Genomic DNA, 21,714 nt, shown 5'->3' with positions numbered 1-21,714 from the left:
TGCTTAATTACTTATCCTATAATATGCCGTAACCAGATATCAAAAGGAATGTCTTTCATTTGAAGATGAAGACAAATTAAATACTAACACCCTTTTATTTCAATCACCCATTCTCTTTGCAATTACACAGTTCAAACTCTAATGTGTTTTGTAGATAATGTCTGTCTCATCTGCTCTTCCATCTCACCATATCTTCAGTCTTTAAAACGTTCCAGACTAACATACAGAGCATTCGGAAAGTATTCAGACCTTTCCCACATTTTGTTACATTACAGCCTTATTCTAAAATGGATTAAATAGTTCCCCCCCCCCCCCCCCCCCCCTCATCAATCTACACACAATAACCCATAAATGATAAATCAAAAACAGGTCATTAGAAATTTTAGAAAATGGAAATATCACATTTACATAAGTATTCAGACCCTTTACTCAGTACGCTACAAGCTTGGCACACCTGTATTTGGGGAATTTCTCCCATTCTTCTCTGCAGATCCTCTCATGCTCTGTCAGGTTGGATAGGGAGAATCGGTGCACAGCTATTTTTAGGTCTCTCCAGAGATGTTTGATCAGGTTCAAGTCTGGGCTCTGGCTGGGCCACTCAAGGACATTCAGAGATTTGTCGCGAAGCCACTCCTGTATTGTCTTGGCTGTGTGCTTAGGGTCGTTATCCTGTTGGAAGGTGAACCGTCACACCAGTCTGATGTCCTGATCACTCTGGAGCAGGTTTCCATCAAGGATCCCTCTGTACTTTGCTTTGTTCATCTTTACCTCCAATCCTAACTAGTCTCCCAGTCCCTGCCACCACAATACTTCACTGTAGGGGTGGGGCAAGGTTTCCTCCAGACGTGACGCTTGGCATTCAGGCCAAAGAGTTCAATCTTGGTTTCATCAGACCAGGTGCCTTTTGGCAACCTCCAAGCAGGCTCTCATTGCCTTTTACTGAGGAGTGGAACTCTGGAGTTCTGTCAGAGCGACCATCAGGTTCTTGGTCACCTCCCTGACCAAGGCCCTTCTCCCCCGATTGCTCAGTTTGGCCAGGCAGTTAGCTCTAGAAATAGTCTTGGTGGACCCAAACTTCGTCCATTTAAGAATGATGGAGGCCACTGTGTTCTTGGGGACATTCAATGCTGCAGAATGTTTTTGGTACCCTTCCCCAGATCTGTGTTTCGACCCAATCCTGTCCCAGAGCTCTACGGACAATTCCTTCGAACTCATGGCTTGGTTTTTGCTCTGACATGCACTGTCAACTGTGGGACATTATATAGATAGGTGTGTGCCTTTCCAAATCATGTCCAATCATTTGAATTTACCACAGATGGACCTCATCAAGGATGATCAATGGAAACAGGATGCACCTGAGCTCAATTTCGAGTCGCATAGCAAAGGGTCTGAATACTTATGTGAATAAGGTTTTTATAACAATTTAATCCATTTTAGAATTAGGTTGTAACGTAACAAAATGTAGAAAAATTCTAGGGGTCTGAATAATTGTAATTTGTTAAAGTTATTTTTGCCAAAAGCCATATATACATGAAATCTTACAAGTAAGGATGTGCCTCTGTAGTCTCATCTGAGTGCAACTCTGTTAGTTGATGCTGGAAACAAGATCATCATTACTGAGTTTCCAGAATGCAGCCAATGTTTGTCATGTGTGAGAGTTAAGAGTCTGACTGTGGAGGGACACCCTGCCTGTTGTGAAGGGACACCCTGCCATCTGGCTCAGGTTTCCTCTGTTGGTCCAGAGCTCATTAATCCCCCATCCTAATCAAGGAACATGACCTCTGACCTCTTACCAGACTCACATTTGCCACATATTTCCAAATCATTGGCTGCTTCCTGTTCCTGAACTAAGGTTTTACCCAGACAGTGTATTCATTCAATCACTATTAACAATTTTCTGATGTATGTTTTATACTTTTCACTTACCATGATATAATGATATTTTATATATTACTACTCAACAAATTGAAGACATTTTCCTTTCAACTTTTCCCTAATTTAACTGTGGACTAATGCACCGAGGGAACCATATGTGTCAGGTAGAAAGAAGCCAGCCTGTTACTGTTGGGGGTGGGGGATGCCGCATGCCATAAAAGCAGCATCAGCCTCAAGGAAACTTTCTCATTATACTGAATACTACACACACTCTCCCTGATGGATTTCCAATTTCATTTAAATGCTAATTTGGGTTTAATGATGGTTTTGGGGCTCCTAATGCTCTTACTTGTGCTCCTCCTGACATCATATTTACTGAGTTCTCCTGCACGGCACCAACGCTCTCTCTGCTCTGGGCATGTGGATGCAGCCGAGTATTAAAATAGCAATTTGCCAAACCATTAATAATGCACATCATGTGGATACAGTGTGCAGCCATGCCTCCAGAGTATCTCTTTATCTCCCAAAACATACATTACTTCCTATAAGTATAGAACAACTATTTAAAATGAATTAGGAGAGTTTAATGATTGATTATGGAGTCAGTAGGCTAATTAACAATCCACTCATATCATTGGGAGAGATTACAGAGAGAAGTTTCTGCTGTGACTGACTATCTTAAACCCCTCTCGGGTTGTTTATCAGCATGATATTGATTCAATATAATAGAAGTCATTCGATGATATTTCATAGACTTTTTCCCCCCGAATGTAAATGACAGAACGGTTCAGAGCACCAAAACGAGTTCGGGAGATTCTATGAAACAGAAAGAAGCTGAGCTTTAGCAGGTAGAAATACAACACCTGAGATGATTGTCAAACCATTCACTAAAGCAAACACTCAGATTGAAGTGATCCCCAAATGTTCAAAATAGCAATAAACTGTAGCAGTGTGTTTCAACAGTATTACTTAGAGCTGCTAATATTAGAGAATGACTCTTCTGTTGATAGAATACCAGCTGCAGGAGTAGGACCAATAAAAACACTGGACTTTACAGAAGTGCCTTGAGAGGAATAAATTCATTGTAGGCCTTAATATTCTGACTCAGAGCCTTTTAAAATTCTATGGCCAAAGATATAAAAGTCTAACTGCACCTATTGGCTCGAGGGCAGATTGTGACAACCTGGCTGAAGACACTTTAGAGTGGTGTTAGAAATGTGGCTATTGTTGGAGGGATGTAACAACTAAAGTGGTCCCATTCAGTACTTAGTACCCTCTCATTCCATCTCCTATAAGGTATGCTCATTGCCATGACTATTGAAAAGCCACACATTCAATGCAGAAGTATAATTGAAAAACACACACACTTCAAAGTGAAGCACCCTCAGCACTATTAGTAACACAGCATAGGCCCATTTATTGTCTGTATCAAAGTGGAAGAAATCCAAAGAAAAGTTACATAAAAAAACACAAATATTTATTTTTTAAACAAAGTAAAAAATAAAAAATAAATGAAGGCCTAAAGGCCCCGGGGATGGGTTTCAACTAAGCTAACATATGGAATTGTTTTCAGATGGAACATTTTACGACCCCTGTAGATATAAAAGATATATATTAAAAAATGATTGATGAAACATTGAATTTTGCCATACTGCTATTAGCCCATAGAAACACAGTGAATAACGGACTCACACATGGAAAAACAGATAGTCCAAAAATAAATGAAAAGGAAGTACGTTTTGAAGTGCCTGCATTATATCTGAGAGATATAAGAAAGTTAGAAAAAAAGAAGAAAAAAAATATTGTGGAATTACCCGTATACCTTCACTTCATTCATTTTTCAGTCTGGTACCAGGTTACCTTCAGACCACAGGAGGTTGGTGACACCTTAATTGGGGAGAACAGGCTCATCGTAATGGCTGGAGCGAAAGAGGTGGAATGGTATCCCAGGTGTTTGATACAATTCCATTTGCTCCGTTCCAGCCATTATTACGGGCCGTTCTCCCCTCAGCAGCCTCTTCTGCTTCAGACCAGGCCTCTGACACTTGTGGCGGTTGTAGAGTGAAACAGAGAACACCATGGTGTTCGTGAGAGTACCATCTTTCCATAGCCCATACCATTTGGACGCTACAGACGTTTTCATGAGAAGATGGATATTTCGGGGATGTCTCCAGGCCTAATAAACACCACTGTAGCTCTGCCACCTTCCACAGCAGATACAGAAGGCCGACATGGACGGACGCGGTGGACTGACAAAAAAACCCAGATCTCTAGCTTAAACAGATGGATTTTGATGGGTATTGTTGTATTATGCTAATTACATTTCCTCTGGGTCACGGACATTGGCGGTAGTGGGTTTTAGAACAGCGAGGTAGTGCTAAAGTTACTTATCGTCAGGGTTTGTATTGGGCCTCCCATCTGGAATGCAGTATCTTTATGGGTAAGTCTAAAATCCCTATAGGTCCCTCTCATGTCTACGTTTTTAATACCGCCACAGACATAAACAGTAATAACCTCAGTAACGTTCCCAGTAGAGTAGATGGGATTCCTGTATAACTGTTTGAGTGCTGTTGACTTGTACTTTCACAAAGACCATAAAAGGGTGTATATGCAAGAACCTTTACTAATATGGCCTACAATATCATTATAATGTGCTGCTGATCGAGGTGGCCTTACAGTAACACGTTAAAAAGAGTACAGGGGCAACTTCACAGACCTGCTCACCAATAGATGGGAGGGAGAATGCCTTGTAAAGGAACGTATATTTAACCACAAGCTGACTGCTTCACCTCCGAACAATACAACCTCCTGTCTCACACTGATTTGAATGGTTTACATATTTTTACAACCTAACACGCCCTACAATTTTACGATTCACTAAGAAACAGTCTGGGTTCCCTCCTCTGTATTCAAGACCTCTGAGCAAAGTCCAAAGTCTTCCAGAATGTCCATCATTTCCTATTCAGTCCCGTCGGCCATACATTGGCAATATTCTAATGATTTCAAAGCGAGCAAATCATTATTGTTGTCCCTGACTGTGAAGAATAAAGCTATCCGAGGCATAGTCAACAACAAAAAACGATCAACTTCCCTCAAGGGTTAAGCATATTTAATAATGATGAATGCTGTCAGAGCATCGTAAGAGCCTGTACATTAAAGGTATAAAAAGGCTTTATCGAGTATAGGATTACTAAAAGCCCAACCTGGCATCCTGAAATGGGAAAGATACCACTTTGTTTATCCCATCATACTTTATGGCCCATTGCATCAGTAATAATCATTCAACATTGACAAACATAAAGGTAGCCCCTATGCTGCCTGATATGATATTACTGGGCCATATACACAAGTATAATGACGACCATTACACTGATTAGCGTAACATAAAAAGTAACAAATAAGAGTTGTAGGGTCTATTACTTGACAATTACACGGTCCTTGATATAAACGGCTCCAAATAATAGGGAAACGGGTGACGGCAACAGAAACGTCATATAATTCATGTTCATGTACACTGTCGGGTTGCCAGTTTGACGTAGACATGTTGACAAGTATGTGAAATCCCTTGATCCTGAGACCCAAACAGTTATGTAGGCTACACTAACAGCCAAATAAATGTGTATTTCTAACCTAACTGTATAGAGCACAAAGCCATATAATAAAGAAATTGGGGGCAAAGATGAATGAGTCGGTTTATTGGTGCCATAATCCTGGTGACATTATGCAAGCAATACAAGTGTTGCATGACTGTGTGGCTGGCTTATGAACCTGATTAAAGACAAATGACTAAAACGGGAGATTCATGTGACTGTCTGTCCAAATGTCATGTAGTGTGCAGTTATGAATGCACTAATAATCCCGAGACTATAAATACCTCCTTTGGAAAGTGTTGGAAACTTGGAACAATGAACCAATGAGGCTCTGGCCCATTGGTCTGTGCCAGCCGGTTTAACATGGAGAAGCAGGAACTGGGAACGTTTCTAGATATCAGGATAGCGATTACCCACCTCGGACTGGAAGAATACTTTTTCTTTAACAAGCCGGACACAAAGGATTTACTTCAGACACCCGCCAAGGCCCTCATCCCCGTCATTGGCGGAAGAAAGAGACGGAGATATCGGGGACATACTGTAGGTCGGGGTACCTTGTAAGGATCTGACGGCGAGTGGGTAATCTGCCTTTACCATCAGTCCTATTAGCCAACGTACAATCATTGGATAATAAAATAGACGAACTACGATCACATACAGTATATCCTACCAACGGGACATTAAAAACTGTAATATCTTATGTTTCACAGAGTCGTGGCTGAACGACGACATGAATAACATACAGCTGGCGGGTTTTACACTGTATCAGCAGGAGAGAACAGTAGCCTCTGGTAAGACAAGGAGTGGTGGTCTGTGTATATTTGTAAACAACAGCTGGTGCACGACATCTAATAGTAAGAAAGTCTCGAGGTTTAGTGACGATGGCGGAGAGAGCTAAACGTTCAAAAGTGTGGTTACACTTCACCAGAGTAGATGCTGACAATGCTTGTTGCCACAAGTGCAATACGACTTTTGCTTGTAAGGGCGGAAACACGAGCAATTTGTCCAAACATCTATGGAAAGTGCATCATGTACAGGCAGAGAAATGCACAGTTTTCGACTCCCTAGCTTGTAGTTCATCTCTCGTTGCCCGATCTTTTGCAGGAAAATGTTGCTTATTTCATTTTTTTTCTATTTCCCTCACCACAATAGAGTCTATAATAGTGATTTGTTCAAACATTGCTATTTATTTTGCTGTAAATAATTGTTTATTTTATTTATTTTACATTTCAGAAAATAAAGCAATGTTAATTCTGTTCTTAATTTAACAAAAATAATCGATAAGAATACTGTTAAAGTACTGGATCGATAAGCAGTATCGGTTATGAGTAGTAATACCATTAAAATCTTAACGATACCCATCCCTAGTCGTGAAGAGGGCACGACAAAGCCTATTCCCCCTTAGGAGACTGAAAAGATTTGGCATGGGTCCTCAGATCCTCAAAAAGTTCTACAGCTGCACCATCGAGAGCATGGTTGCATCACTTCCTGGTATGGCAACTCCTCAGCTTTTGACCTCTATACCAGGCAGTGTCAGAGGAAGACCCTAAAAAGTGTCAGACTCCAGCCACCCTAGTCATATACTGTTCTCTCTGCTACCACACGGCATACCGGAGATCCAAATCTAGGTCCAAAAGGTTTCTTAACAGCTTCTACCCTCAAGCCGTAAGACTCCTGAACAGCTGGACAAATGGTTACTCAGACTATTTGCATTGCCCCCCTCTCCCCTTTTTTACGCTGCTGCTACTCAGAGTTTATTATCTGTGCATAGTCACTTTAACTCTACCTACATGTACATATTATCTCAATTACCTCGACTAACATTCAGTTCCTGTTCGGTTAGAATTAAACATTAACCTAAAAACAAATGTGTTAGTATACATTTTCCTATCTTTATACTGGGGGTGAATGTGAACCTTTATGGACAACATTTCAAATGGATGAATAGAACATTTATGGAAAATATGTTTTCTGGTCTATGTCTGTCAAAAATGTGCAGTATTTGACCATAAAACTGACTAAAGAACAGGGAAAGCTCAACCGGAGGATCAGAGCCTTTCAAACACAGACACAGGTGGTCTGAATAGTGAATTGTATGACTCAGCCGATGTCAAGCAGCGTCACCATTCACACCAAAGCCTCTAAAAACAGTGGCTTAAACAAATCAATAATAGCAGCTGGCATCAGTGTCATTCCCATTGGCAGCATGCTGAGGCTCTTTGAGCTTCATAAAATGAAACAAGTTTGCTATTGATTTGAAATTTAGACACTTCCTCTAATAGAATGTTTTCTCTTTCCCCTTAACCTTTTTTTGCTAATCAAAAACCGAATAGAAAAATGAATGGTACATACTGCAAACCTTTCTCATGGGAAAAACATCATTCTTAAAAAGAACATGAGCACATGATAAAGATATTGGGAGCTTTCGGTATTTAACATGTTTTATGTGTCCGGATGTAGGGAGGATCCACCACCATCTAGGTCCAGTCAGGAGCTGTCCAGACAACTCTGTTGCATTGATCACTTTGAAAACAAGCAACATTCTTCACAATATTAAAAAATAATACGAATAAATGAAAGATTTCCCCAAGAAACACAATAACATGACAGGAATTCCCGCAGAACTGACCAAAATAAAGAGCTAGCCTATATCAACATTATATCCTACGATTAAAGACAACACTCTGGGATCTTAAGCAAAGCAAATTCATAACATATGAATGTTTGCAGCATTGAATGTCCCCAAGAACACAGTGGCCTCCATCATTCTTAAATGGAAGAAGTTTGGAATCACCAAGACTCTTCCTAGAGCTGGCTGCCCGGCCAAACTGAGCAATCAGGAGGGCCTTGATCAGGGAGGTGACCAAGAACCCGATGGTCATTCTGACAGAACTCTAGAGTACCTCTGTGTAGTTGGGAGAATCTTCCAGAAGGACAATCATCTCTGCAGCACTCCACCTATCAGGCCTTTATGGTAGAGTGGCCAGATGGAAGCCACTCCTCAGTAAAAGGCACATGACAGCCCGCTTGGAGTTTGCCAAAAGGTACCTACAGACTTTCAGATCAAGAGAAACAATATTCTCTGGTCTGAAGTAACCAAGATTGAACTCTTTGGCCTGAATGCCAAGAGTCACATCTGACGGAAACTTGGCATCATCCCTACAGTCAACCATGGTGGTGGCAGCATTATGCTGTGGGGATGTTCTTCAGTGTCTGGGACTGAAAGAGTAGTCAGGATCGAGGCAAAGATGAATGGAGCAAATTACAGAGGGATCCTTGATGAAAACCTGCTCCAAAGAGCTCAGGACCTCAGACTGGGGCGAAGGTTCACCTTCCAACAGAACAACGACCCTAAGCACACAGCCAAGACAACGCATGAGTGGATATGGGACAAGTCTCTGAATGTCCTTGAGTGGCCCAGTCAGAGCCCGGACTTGAACATCTCTGGAGAGACCTCAAAATAGCTGTGCAGCGACGCTCCCTATCCAACCTGACAGAGCTTAAGAGGTACCGCAGAGAAGAATGGGAGAAACGTCCCAAATACAGGTGTGCCAAGCTTGTAGCGTCATACCCAAGAAGAATCGAGGCTGTAATCACTGCCAAAGGTTATTCAACAAAGTACTGAGTAAAGGGTCTGAATACTTATGTAAATATGAAATTTCAGTTTTAAATTTGTATTAATTTGCCCAAAAAATCTCATGTCCTGTTTTTGCTTTGTCATTATGGGGTATTGTGTAGATTGATGAGGAAAATACATTTTTGAATAAGGTTGTAACGTAACAAAATGTTGAAAAAGTCAAGGGGTCTGAATACTTTCCTAATGCACTATAACTGTAAACAACACTAGACTCCACTAAACTCTTGATGGGAACTGAAATTGGACATATATCATCCTGAATCAGACTAGAGTGAAAATTTGATCTCACAATAAAGTCCCATAACCTTTGTACAGTAAGCTAGGGTGCATATTTGTGATATTACTGATGCAACTCACAGGGGAGAATGCTGCGGAGTGAAATTCAGTTGAAGAGTCCAGGGAGGACAGAGCTATGTGTATTTATAGCATAGTTCAGATGTCATGGGGTTGAGGACAGAGTGGCAGGCATCTCATCCTGGGGTAATAAACTAGCATGATTGCTCACTTGCTTTGCATTAAGAGTAAACACAGCTCACAGTTTGCAGTCTGGTTGTCATGGACTTCTGTCAAATCCGATGTTGCAAGGCCAAGGAATTCTGCCTCCACTCTACTCTGCTCCACGCCTCCTGTGCAAATTTATACAAACCATCCCACTGAGCAGAGTAGAGAGGAGAAGGTTGTGATGGATTATAGAAAGAGGTACTCTGCCTCTGTCTGCTGTGTATGAAGCCCTGTCTCTTCCATCCGGGGTCTAAGAAAACTTGGGAGACTTGTCCTGGCCAGTAAATGAATGGTTTGGAGTCTGGACGGAGGGGAAAAAAAATAAAATATATATATATATATATATATATATATATATATATATATATATATATATATATATATATATATATATATATATATATAGAGAGAGAGAGAGAGAGAGAGAGAGAGAGAGAGACGGGAATATTGAGAGGGGAGAGAGAGATGAGAGATAGAGAGAGAGACAGAGAGAGACAGATGAGAGAGAGAGAGAGAGAGAGAGAGAGAGAGAGAGAGAGAGAGAGAGAGATGGGAAGTGTCAGTGGTGGGGAGAGACAGGGAGAGAGAGAGAGAGATGGGAAGTGTCAGTGGTGGGGAGAGACAGGGAGAGAGAGAGAGATGGGAAGTGTCAGTGGTGGGGAGAGAGAGGGAGCGACAGAGAGAGAGAGATGGGAAGTGTCAGTGGTGGGTAGAGAGAGGGAGAGAGAGCGAGAGAGAGACTGAGAGCAGCTGCTGTTGCTACAGCTTTGTGCCAGACATTTCCTTGAAAACTTCAGCTCATATTTCGCCATGCAAAATGTTTTCACACTCGGTGTAGTTAATTCTATTGCACATATCATTAACTACACTGAGTGTAAAAGAAGGTGTATTAAAACTAATGTATGACTGGTCTCCTAACCACAAGCTTCTGAAGTATAAAAATATCTGTTAACGCTCTGGTACAACTTTTCATTGAAGGATTGCCAATACTGTTCAATTGCTGATGTTCTACAGTGAATAAATAATGTGTTTACTTAATGTAGAGCAACTTTCTTCAACTCAAATAAACTGAAGATAGGGGAAAAGATAAGAGCCATTTGTTTGCGTGAATACATCACTGGCTAAGTTTATGTTGACATTCCTTGACGTCAGTATAAGAGCAGGTGCTGTAGCAACAAAGCTAATTCATAAAGGCAGTGATGTGTATAACAAAATTCAGATACGGATCCTTAAAACTCTGCCATCCCTGTGGCATGTTATCCCGTGGAATGCTATCCCTGTGGCATGTTATCCCGTGGCATGCTATCCCTGTGGCATGCTATCCCCGTGGCATGTTGTTCCTGTGGCATGCTATCACTGCGGCATGTTATCCCATGGCATGCTATCTTCGTGGCATGCTGTTCCTGTGGCATGCTGTTCCCGTGGCATGCTATCCCCGTTGCATGCTATCCCGTGGCATGCTATCCCGTGGCATGCTATCCCGTGGCATCCTATTCCCGTGGCATGCTATCCCCGTGGCATGTTATCCCCGTGGCATGTTATCCCCGTGACATGCTATCCCCGTGGCATGATATCCCGTGGAATGCTATCCCATGTATTTAGCTCCAGCTCTAGTGCTCCCATTGGCACATATCTCTCTCTTTCTTATGAACTTCACCAAATGTACATTTTCATTCCGGAACAGTGGACAAATTGATCTGGCACATAACATAAGGAACGCTTTAACATTTCAGACAAACCTATAAACTGGAGAATTGTTCAGTAAAGTCTCGCTCAAACAGAGCGCAATAGATTTCAAGAGAGGAGAGCGAGTCACCCAAGTTTATGCAGAACCAGGCTCTGGGAGTCTATTGGCCAGGCTCTGGGAGTCTATGGGCCAGGCTCGTGGATTCTATGGGCCAGGCTCTGAGAGTCTATGGGCCAGGCTCGTGGAGTCTATGGGCCATGCTCTGGGAGTCTATGGGCCAGGCTCGCGGAGTCTATGGGCTAGGCTCTGAGAGTCTTTGGGCCAGGCTCTGAGAGTCTATGGGCCAGGCTCTGCGAGTCTATGGGCCAGGCTCTGGGAGTCTATGGGTCAGGCTCGTGTAGTCTATGGGCCATGCTCTGGGAGTCTATGGGCCAGGCTCGCGGAGTCTATGGGACAGGCTGTGCAAGTCTTTAGGCCAGGCTCTGAGAGTCTATGGGCCAGGCTCTGGGAGTCTATGGGCAAGGCACTGGGTGTTTCTGCAGGGCCTGGCTCTGTGAGACTATTCTGGGCCAGGCCCTGGGTGTTTATGCATGGCTCTGTGAGTCTATGCAGGGCCAGGCTCTGGGAGTCTATGCAGGGCCAGGCTCTGGGAGTCTATGCAGGGCCAGGCTCTGGGAGTCTATGCAGGGCCAGGCTCTGTGAGTCGATTCAGGGCCAGGCTCTGTGAGACTATTCAGGGCCAGGCTCTGGGTGTTTATGCATGACTCTGGGAGTCTATGCAGGGCCAGGCTCTGGGAGTCTATGCAGGGCCAGGCTCTGTGAGTCGATTCAGGGCCAGGCTCAGTGAGACTATTCAGGGCCAGGCTCTGGGTGTTTATGCATGACTCTGGGAGTCTATGCAGGGCCAGGCTCTGAAAGTCTATTCAGGGCCAGGCTCTGGGAGTCTATGCAGGGCCAGGCTCTGGGAGTCTATGCAGGGCCAGGCTCTGAAAGTCTATTCAGGGCCAGGCTCTGGGAGTCTATGTAGGGCCAGGCTCTGGGAGTCTATGCAGGGCCAGGCTCTGAAAGTCTATGCAGGGCCAGGCTCTGGGTGTTTACGCAGGGTTCTGTGAGTCTATTCAGGGCCTGGCTCTTGGGAATACATGCGGAATTACAAGTACTTTGGTTCCTGAGTGTCTGAGGCTGACAGTTTGTTTTCTATCTACTGGATGTCTGAGACTTACAGTTTGTTTTCTATCTACTGGATGTCTGAGGCTGACAGTTTGTTTTCTATCTACTGGGTGTCTGAGACTTACAGTTTGTTATCTATCTACTGGATGTCTGAGACTGACAGTTTGTTTTCTATCTACTGGGTGTCTGAGACTTACAGTTTGTTATCTATCTACTGGGTGTCTGAGGCTGACAGTTTGTTATCTATCTACTGGGTGTCTGAGGCTGACAGTTTGTTTTCTATCTAATGGGTGTCTGAGGCTGACAGTTTGTTTTCTATCTACTGGGTATATGAGGCTGACAGTTTGTTTAAATATATACTGGGTGTCTGAGGCTGACAGTTTGTTTTCTATCTACTGGGTGTCTGAGGCTGACAGTTTGTTATCTATCTACTAGGTGTCTGAGACTTACAGTTTGTTTTCTATCTACTGGGTGTCTGAGGCTGACAGTTTGTTTTCTATCTACTAGGTGTCTGAGACTTACAGTTTGTTTTATATCTACTGGGTGTCTGAGGCTGACAGTTTGTTTAAATATATACTGGGTGTCTGAGGCTGACAGTTTGTTTTCTATCTACTAGGTGTCTGAGACTTACAGTTTGTTTTCTATCTACTGGATGTCTGAGGCTGACAGTTTGTTATCTATCTACTGGATGTCTGAGGCTGACAGTTTGTTTAAATATATACTGGGTATCTGAGGCTGACAGTTTGTTTTATATCTACTGGGTGTCTGAGGCTGACAGTTTGTTATCTATCTACTGGATGTCTGAGGCTGACAGTTTGTTATCTATATACTGGGTGTCTGAGGCTGACAGTTTGTTTTCTATCTACTTGGTGTCTGTGATTGACAGTTTGTTTTCTATCTACTGGCTGTCTGAGGCTGACAGTTTGTTTAAATATATACTGGGTGTCTGAGGCTGACAGTTTGTTTAAATATATACTGGGTGTCTGAGACTTACAGTTTGTTTTATATCTACTGGGTGTCTGAGACTTACAGTTTGTTTTATATCTACTTGGTGTCTGAGGCTGACAGTTTGTTATCTATCTACTGGATGTCTGAGGCTGACAGTTTGTTATCTATATACTGGGTGTCTGAGGCTGACAGTTTGTTTTCTATCTACTTGGTGTCTGTGATTGACAGTTTGTTTTCTATCTACTGGCTGTCTGAGGCTGACAGTTTGTTTTCTATCTACTGGCTGTCTGAGGCTGACAATGTGTTTTCTATCTACTGGGTGTCTGAGGTTGACAGTTTGTTTTCTATCTACTGGGTGTCAGTGATTGACAGTTTGTTTTCTATCTACTGGATGTCTGAGGCTGACAGTTTGTTTTCTATCTACTGGGTGTCTGAGGCTGACAATTTGTTTTCTATCTACTTGGTGTCTGAGGCTGACAGTTTGTTATCTATCTACTGGCTGTCTGAGGCTGACAATTTGTTTTCTATCTACTTGGTGTCTGAGGCTGACAGTTTGTTATCTATCTACTGGCTGTCTGAGGCTGACAATTTGTTTTCTATCTACTGGGTGTCTGAGGCTGACAGTTTGTTTGAGGCTGACAAATATGTCCACCATTCCAACCCCAAACGTCTAGAAGAAATAGATTATTCGCAGTAACATATTATTTACAGTAATATATTATTTACAGTAACATATTATTCGCAGTAACATATTATTTACAGTAATATATTATTTACAGTAACATATTATTTGCAGTAACATTATTTACAGTAACATACTATTTACAGCAACATATTATTTGCAGTAACATTATTTACAGTAACATACTATTTACAGCAACATATTATTTGCAGTAACATTATTTACAGTAACATACTATTTACAGTAACATATTATTTGCAGTAACATTATTTACAGTAACATACTATTTACAGTAACATATTATTTGCAGTAACATATTATTTACAGTAACATATTATTTTGGAACTCTGAAGGTTAGAAGGTTCTAATGACAAAAACACAAGGAAGTATTACCCTCATTACAGTCTACACCTGCTCACTCAGGTGTACTGTGATGGTTAAGTGACATCATTATATTTATGTGTGACAAGCATTACTTAGAGGTGTCATACAGGACTTGTTTTATGTCAACATGGCCCCAATTCATGATTTTCATTCATAACATTTAGAGTGGAACTCAACTCTCTATCATAGCATATCATTTATTTATATGTAAATATAAATATTATGTTAATTCAGTGTGTGTGTGTGTGTGTGTGTGTGTGTGTGTGTGTGTGTGTGTGTGTGTATGTGTGTGTGTGTGTATGTGTGTGTGTGTGTGTGTGTGTGTGTGTGCCAGCATATCTGTTTTGTGAAAACATCTCTAAAAATAGGATGTTCATAATGAGGACAGTGCCTGTGGTGATCCACTACTTACTTGCTTGTCTGAGTTTTAGAAATCCTCACAAAAAAAAAAGATTCTCTCCACCCAGGGCAAATACAAGAGATGGAATCAAAAAAGATTCTCTCCACCCAGGGCAAATACAAGAGATGGAATCCAAAAAGATTCTCTCCACCCAGGGCAAATACAAGAGATGGAATCAAAAAAGATTCTCTCCACCCAGGGCAAATACAAGAGATGGAATCAAAAAAGGGAAGCACTCAGGGAAAGTACAGCACTGCCATAACGGAATGAAAATAATAATAATTATCTGTTTATTCCTCTATGCCCGATTTTGAAACATTTGTTCCACAATGATGCAAATGATATAACTTAATCAATTACTGACTATGTTTACTGAGGATTAACAAAAGGGACTATTACAGTATGCAAGCTGAATAGCTACTTTCCCCTCTTGTGGTTTTCCTACAAAATGTGATTGGGTCTCAGTCAGGACATCCTCTATTCTCATAAATGACCCACAACTAACAAATTATTTTAAAACTGTTTTCACAAGCTTTATGGACTATTTGAAATACTTTGTGAAAACTAGTTTTATTTTTTAAATGTTTTCCAGTCCCTCAGTAATCTTATGATAATTGTTTCATTCACACAGTCAGTCGAGGCTCAGTTCAGTAATTATAACCGATAGTAGGAACACTTGAAATAAAAAATTCATAGCAACACCTTGTAAATAAGAATTTGTTCTTAATAACTGACTTGCCTAGTTAAATAAAGGTTAAAAAAAAATATTACCCAGCAAATCTGTCTACAATACTGAGGTTGGACCATCAGGAGAAATGGTGAGAAACCGCAGAGACAGAAACATGTCTAATTGTTCTCTCACTGTTCATCTCTGGGGTCAGCGCAAATTGTCTAGAATTAGCAACTGGGGTGAAACAAAGTCTTATATTCAGCTTTCATGTTCCGCACGTCACACTGATAACGGTATTCAGGAGCCCGAGAGTAATTGTGGAAGAAATGGCAATGCAGAAAGTCATTAAACAAGGTATTATTTTTACGAACTGAGTATAAGGACAGGAATCCCGTGCTGTACTTCCTCTGCCGAATCCATGAACTGACTTCTACAAAGTGAACATGCGGAGTAGACCTCTACCTATCAAAAATACATTTGATAAAGTTTGATGTCTACACTGAGTCCTGTAATTGAATAGAGAGAAATCTCCCTTTCTCCTCAGCTCAACTCATGGGACAAGAGTCTTGGCTGTGTACGGGCCATGAGACAGACAGAGAGCTTCAGATTATATAGAACTTCCCAGGGAGTTCTGGGATTGGCAGTAAAGTGTACATTCAAATGGAAGCTATACGAGAGTTTGTTTTCATGTCTAACCTTCAGCTCCACAGAGTTCTAATGTGATGTGAAAGTGGAGACTATTGACCCTTCAACAAGGCCCTCTCCATTCCGTGCCATTAATCAGGACACATCCTCTCACTAGTATCTACCATGCCCATCGCATGGCACCGTCACCACCTTATTGACTGGCCCCTGGATTGTTGCGTAAGCTCACTTTGACCAGGCAGACAGGCAGTCAGGCAGGCAGACAGGCAGTCAGGCAGGCAGACAGGCAGATAGACAGACAGGAAGACAAGCAGTAAGGTAGACAGGAGGACAGATAGACAGACAAACAGACAGACAGATAGACAGACAAACAGACGGGTGGGCGGACAGACGGGAAGCTCACAATGGAGCAGAGATTAACACCCTTCTAGTCGTCCCAGCTAATCATCAGCACACACTCGCCTTGCCTTGACCCCTGGCTCTCAGTCTCAGCTTTATACACCTCTGATCGCTGTCTGTCTCGGAGAATCAGCCAAACAGACATTACCACATGTGATCTATAACCCCTGCATCAACAGAAGCATAGCTGCTGTAGGTACTGATTACAATTCATACACAGTGCCCGTAAGAATTCATAAACAGTGCCCAAAGATTTATTGTGGTTTATCAGAGGTGTACTCTTGTGAAGCTTTTAGGCATAATACATTTGATTTGATGAGTCAGAGAGTGGAATTACTGCCCAGTGTAGCATATGACTGTCAGTCAACGGAAATACTGACTGAAAGTGAAGGATGATATAGGCCTGCATTACAGATAAATGCGGAACTAAACATAACAGGGTGTGTGGAAACAGTTGAATGATAATCAGGATGTTATCAGAGCCAGGTGAAGAGAAGCATGTCTGGAGAAACTTTGATCAAGGTACATTGGTTAGCCTTGATTGCTTTCACAAATAGACTGCATGGCTAGCGTACGTAATGTGTCAGTGTGCATAGTTAAATAAAGGTTCAATAATAAATAAATAAGAACGAGTCCACGTAAGTGTCAGATGTAACGTTACTGCCGTGTTCATATAAATACATTGAAAAACACACTAATAACAATGAGTTATTACATAGTACTGTAGGCAACATGTGGACAAAATGTGTGTAGTTAAATTAAGAGGGTTTTGCTACCTTCTAAAATGTGACTGTTCTAATGATTTATTTTAGAGTAGCTATAGGCATGCAGTGCTGTTTCATCTTCTTCAACATAGATAGTTTCCAATACTCCTTGTATACATTTGGTCTGAGTTTTTAATAACTATGATACGTTGATGGTCATATGTAACAGCAGTCCATAATCCATAACCCATCCATATTTGTGCTATCTACACTACAACACCTTATGACAGTGCTGGGGGCCATCTCCGATATACAGTAGCTCTCACAACACATGTATGAAAAGCTGGGGCCATACCACAGCATGATTCCTAAACAAATCAATAAATTGATTTACAACTTTAAGAGAATGGCAATTTCATAATTAGAGTGTAAAAGTTGGGGACAACAGCAAATAGTAACTGCCCTGTCCTCCTTCTTAGAATAAACTTTCATAATAATGTGTGTAAAGGCGTCAATAATACACACTTTATACAATACAAATATGACTTAAGCTATTTCCACATAAAGGGGTAACTAATAAGGTACAATTATAATCGTACAGTACACTTACCATGTCCTGGTGGAGACGCCGGGTTCCAAAACCATGGTACGACGCTATATCCCCATGAGAGAAATCACATTTTCGACTTGTATCAAAACACAGTTAAGAAGTGAACAGTTTTTTTGTGACTACAATTTCAGAGATGTTCCCTGCTGACATTCACAAAACGAAAAAGTTGTCCATGTATCCTGAGCGCAGTGGGAAGTATGAGCGCAAATGTGAATGGCTGGACGGTTTCGTACGCGTGGGGCACCTCGCGCTGTTCTGTGGATGTAATGCTTGGAAAGCGAGACCTCGGTATTCCCAGCAAATTGCACCTTCAAGTCCCTCCTCTTTCGCTTGGTCTTTATTGAGGAGGTAAAATCGTCTCGGTTTAAATGTGTTTGATGCAGGTATGGCAGGCTATAAATGGTGGTGAGTGACCTTCATTGTAAATTGAATTGCTTGAACATGTGGATTTGCAAGGCAGATTCCCCGAGTAAATTGCTCTGTCATATCACTTTTTTCTGATGATTTTGTATCTCTTAATGTTCAATAGGTTAGGCCTACCATTAATCACTGTGATATGGACTGTTGGAAAAACAACCATTATGTAAGATTTAACTAAGAATATGATGTATTCTCAAAATAGAACAGCCTTTGGCAAGATATTGTTTATTTACAGTACCAGTCAAAAGTTTGGACACATCTACTCATTCCAGTGTTTTTCTTCATTCTTACATTGTAGAATAACAGTGAAGACATCAAACTATGAAATAACACATATGGAATCATGTAGTAACCAACAAAGTGTTAAAACAAATCAAAATATGTGTTATATTTGAGATTCTTCAAAGTAGCCACTATTTACCTTGATGACAACTTTGCACAATCTTGGCAGTCTCTCAACCATCTTCATGACGTAGTCACCTGGAATACATTTCAATTAACAGGTGTGCCTTGTTAAAAGTTAATTTGTAGAATGTCTTTCCCTCTTCATGCGTTTGAGCCAATCAGTTGTGTTGTGACAAGATAGGGGTGGTATACAGGAGATATTTGGTAAAAGACCAAGTCCATATTATGGCTCATATAAGCAAAGAGAAACGACAGTCAATCATTATTTTAAGACATGAAGGTCCATTAATCTGGAAGATTTCAAGAAGTTAAAAGAAAAATTCTAGTGCAGTTGCAAAAACCATCAAGTGCTATGATGGAACTAGCTCTCATAAGGACCGCCACAGGAAAGGAAGACCCAGAGTTACCTGTGCTGCAGATAAGTTCATTAGAGTTACCAGCCTCAGAAATTGCAGCCTAAATAAATGCTTTACAGAGTTCAAGTAACAGACACATCTCAACATCAACTGTTTAGATGAGACTGCGTAAATCAGGCCTTCATGGTCAAATTGGTGCAAAGAAACCACTACTAAAGGACACCAATAATAAGAAGAGACGCTAGCAATGGACATTAGACTGGTGGAAATCTGTCCTTTGGTCTAATGGGTCGAAATTTGCGATTTTTGGTTCCAACCGCCGTGTCTTTGTGAGACACAGAATAGGTGAACGGATGATCTCCGCATTTGTGGTTCCCACCATGAAGCATGGAGGAGGAGGTGTGAAGGTGTGGGGGTGTTTTGCTGGTGACTGTCACGACTTCTGCCGAAGTCGAAGCCTCTCCTTGTTCGGGCGGTGTTCGGGACGAGGAGCGCACAGGAGTCAGCTTTGGACTTTCGGACACTGGCCGCCGGAACGGGATGCCCATGGAGCTGGGAGGTGCTGCACTCAGGAAGACCGGAAGAGGTTCTGTCTCGTGTACCATCTGTGGCCGCAGAGGTCACACTGCCGTTCAGTGCCGGGTTGGTTCCTCTGGGAGTCGAGGCAGCAGGCAGGGCACTCTGGCGTCACCTCAGGTGAGAAGGCACCATTCTCACCCAGAGCCGTCTGTTGCACAAATGTTTTTGTTTGTTACCTTTCCTGAATTTTCCTTGCATTCCCAGCATAAGGTACTCGTCGATTCAGGCACGGCTGGGAATTTTATAGACAGATCATTAGCCTTTAGTTTAGGGATCCCCATCGTTCCTGTGGAAATTCCCTTCCCAGTTCACTCCTTAGATAGTCGACCATTAGGGTCAGGGTTGATTAGAGAGACCACCGCTCCTCTGGGCATGGTGACGCAGGGCTGTCACACGGAGAAAATCAGTCTCTTTCTCATTGACTCTCCTGCGTTTCCAGTGGTGCTAGGTCTACCCTGGTTAGCTTGTCATAACCCCACTATTTCATGGCAACGGAGGGCTCTCACGTTGTGGTTGCGAGCGTGCTCGGGGAGGTGCTTAGGGGTTTCCATAGGTTCTACTATGGTGGAAAGTCCAGACCAGGTCTCCACCGTGCGCATTACCCCCGAGTATGCTAATTTGGCTCTAGCCTTCTCCAAAAAGAAGGGGACTCAATTACCACCCCGTCGACGGGGGGATTGTGCGATAGGTCTCCTGGTAGACACCGCACTTTCCAGGAGTCACGTGTATCCCCGGAGATGGTGGCTATGGAAACATATGTCTCAGAATCCCTGCGTCAGGGGTACATTCGGTCCTCCATTTCACCCGCCTCCTCGAGTTTCTTTTTTGTGAAGAAGGAGTGAGGTTTGCGCCCGTGGTGTATTGACTATCGAGGCCTTAATCAGATATCTGTGGGGTACAGTTACCCGCTACCTCTAATCGCTACGGCGATTGAGTCAATGCAGGGGGCGCGCTTCTTCACCAAACTTGATCTCAGGAGTGCTTACAACCTGCTGCGTATCTGGGAGGGAGATGAGTGGAAGACGTCATTCAGTACAACCTCAGGGCATTATGAGGAGCTGGTCATGCCGTACAGATTGATGAAATCTCCATCAGTCTTCCATTTGTAGATGGCTGAAATGCGGTCACTCTCCATCTCCACCCCCGAGGTGGAAATGTGAAACCCTAGGAAGGAGACGGACTGTTGAAAGAACAGGCTTTTCTCAGCCTTGGCGTACAGGTCATGCTCCAACAGTTGACCAAGCACCTTGCACACCAGGGACCTGCACGGGTAGGGTGTAATGGTCTATATTGATGACATTCTGATATACTCCGCTACCGCATTTCCACCTCGGGGGTGGAGATGAAGAGTGACCGCATTTCAGCTGTGTGTAATTGGCCGACTCCCACCACAGTAAAGGAGGTGCAGCGGTTTTTAGGGTTTGCCAATTACTACCGGAGGTTTATCCGGGGTTTTGGGCAGGTAGCGGCTCCCATTACCTCACTGCTGAAGGGAGGACCAGTGCGTTTGCAGTGGTGGGGAAGGAGGACAGGGCTTTTGGTCACCTGAGGGCTCTGTTTACCTCAGCTCCCGTGCTGGCCCATCCTGATTCCTCTTTGGCATTCATGGAGGTGGACGCGTCCAAGGCTGGGATAAGAGCCGTGCTCTCTCAGCGCTCGGGCACGCCACCGAAGCTCCGCCCCTGTGCCTTCTTCTCGAGGAAGCTCAACCCAGTGTAGTGAAACTATGACGTGGGGGACCGGGAGCTGTTGGCTGTCGTCAAGGCTCTGAAGGTGTGGAGACATTGGCTTGAGGGGGCTAAATACCCTTTTATCGTCTGGAATGACCACCGCAATCTGGAGTACATCCGGGCGGCGAGGAGACTGAATCCTCGCCAGGCAAGGTGGGCCATGTTTTTCACCCGTTTTGTGTTCACCCTTTCTTACAGACCAGGTTCCTAGAACATGAAGGCAGACACACTGTCCCAGCTGTATGACACAGAGGAGCGGCCCATGGATCCCACCCCCACTACGATCCTGGTTGTTGTGGATCGTTTCTCTAAGTCCTGCCAT

The 21,714-nt window shown here is 42.7% G+C and overlaps 1 protein-coding gene across 6 annotated transcripts in view; it reads right to left on the bottom strand.

The window, feature by feature from the left end:
* Nucleotides 1-18,252, bottom strand: part of htr4 (5-hydroxytryptamine receptor 4) — a 93,946-nt gene extending 75,694 nt beyond the window's left edge. For 3 of the 6 annotated variants that reach the window (XM_090219420.1, XM_090219421.1, XM_090219422.1), the window contains exon 1: nt 17,903-18,174. The gene's annotated coding sequence lies outside the window, so the exon portion shown is untranslated. Of the gene's footprint in view, nt 1-17,902 lie in introns of all 6 variants that reach the window. The other 3 variants (XM_021583604.3, XM_036970202.2, XM_090219423.1) reach the window with 2 other exon arrangements.
* Between the last annotated feature and the right edge of the window lie 3,462 nt (nt 18,253-21,714).

This window comes from Oncorhynchus mykiss, chromosome 25, assembly GCF_057628025.1.
Source record: "Oncorhynchus mykiss isolate SJ-2025 chromosome 25, ASM5762802v1, whole genome shotgun sequence".
Taxonomy (NCBI): domain Eukaryota; kingdom Metazoa; phylum Chordata; class Actinopteri; order Salmoniformes; family Salmonidae; genus Oncorhynchus; species Oncorhynchus mykiss.
Note: the sequence above shows the minus strand (reverse complement) of the source record. Positions and strands in the feature narration are given on the sequence as shown.